The sequence below is a fragment of the Octodon degus genome, unplaced genomic scaffold (genome assembly GCF_000260255.1).
Source record: "Octodon degus isolate 3935 unplaced genomic scaffold, OctDeg1.0 scaffold00281, whole genome shotgun sequence".
In the NCBI taxonomy this organism is placed as follows: Eukaryota; Metazoa; Chordata; class Mammalia; order Rodentia; family Octodontidae; genus Octodon; species Octodon degus.
Window position 1 is genome coordinate 1,440,974 of NW_004524857.1, and position 1,367 is coordinate 1,442,340.

Below are 1,367 nucleotides of genomic sequence, written 5' to 3' on the forward strand. Positions count from 1 at the left end.
TTTGGACAGGATATCCTGTCTGCATCTTGTACTATGGATAATCACTAAGAAGATAACAATGTACAATGCATTAATTATTGAAACTGTCCTATTAATCAGTTTTGAAACTATCTTATTGCTATTTGTTTCTCAATAAAATAAAAATAAACATAAAAAAGATTAACCCTGCTAGTATTCAAATTTGGTAACCTAGAATATGGTTCCCAGGCTTTTCTCCATTCTTTAGCATTGTGCCCCTGCACCCTAGAGCACCACAATGATCTGACTGCCCTCCAAATCTTTAAAAATGACTTTAAAAGATCTTGAAGTATTGTTGTGTCAATTATGCTATTGTGATCTGAAACTTTGTTTTCAATTAATCCAGTGAGTAGAGGTCACAGTTCTAGCCCCAAGTAGAGTTCTAAGGTCCAAGCCTGGATAGGTGAGTAGCAACAGGGTTGCCCAGGATCTATGGATGATGGACTCGAGGAGGCCAAAATATGAGTCCCGAGTAAGTGGGAGCCTTGTAACTCAGAAGACATTTAAAGAATCAAATTGAGGAGAGTGAATACGGGTTACCCAAAGGACTAGGCAAGACAAAGTGAATTAATTAGGAAAAATCTGTAAGGCAAATGCCATTTTGTTGAGTTGTCTCACAGTTGAGTAAGAAGTGGAGGAACTAGAAAAATCAATAAAACCCTCAACTGGGTTGAAACTTTTAAGACTTCCCTGTCAATGTTACGATTTACCAATTCTGGTATATAGCTCTTAAGGTTACAAACGAGTATCTAAGGGAGAACAATACTGCAGTTTTGGTGTTTGGAATAAATAAAGGAATGCTTTGTAGCAGTCAGTTAATGAAAAAGCCTGGGACATTCTATCAAATAAATAAAAGTACTTACCAGGATGCCAACCATGAAGAGTAGTTCTTTCACGTCTTCCATAAAGATAGATTTGACGTCTATTCAAATAATGAGGAATGCAGAACTAGATTTATTTTCAGGATAGTTAGGTGATAGTTGAAATTCTTAAATTAGACATATTCATGTAATATTTCAGTATCCTTGATTTATTAAATTGAAATCTTTTATGTATTCACCAGGATAACATGTTTAAGAAAAACATAACAAAAATAAATGAAATGCGACTCAAAATATCAACAAATTTGCAGTGGAAACAACAGTTGTTTGTTTACTTGTCTGTGTCCCTTAGTAGTGTATAAGCTCTATGAAGGCAAGGATTCAATAGTGCTTTTTCATTATTACAGCTCCAGAAAATAATAAATATTTGCTAAAAGAAAGCCATAATTTCTTATCTTGAAGAATATGAGATTAGATGACTAATATTAGAATACATAAAGAACTCCAAAAATTACAGCCTCCCAATAA

General features: G+C 34.0%; 1 protein-coding gene across 2 annotated transcripts in view; it reads right to left on the reverse strand.

The window, feature by feature from the left end:
- LOC111814224 overlaps window positions 1-1,367 on the reverse strand; it is a 69,821-nt gene that overhangs the window by 42,766 nt on the left and 25,688 nt on the right. The window contains exon 1 of one of the 2 annotated variants that reach the window (XR_002819265.1): window positions 882-952. The exons of the other annotated variant lie outside the window; for it this stretch is intronic. The gene's annotated coding sequence lies outside the window, so the exon portion shown is untranslated. Of the gene's footprint in view, window positions 1-881; window positions 953-1,367 lie in introns of those variants that run through there. 2 annotated transcript variants of the gene reach the window in all.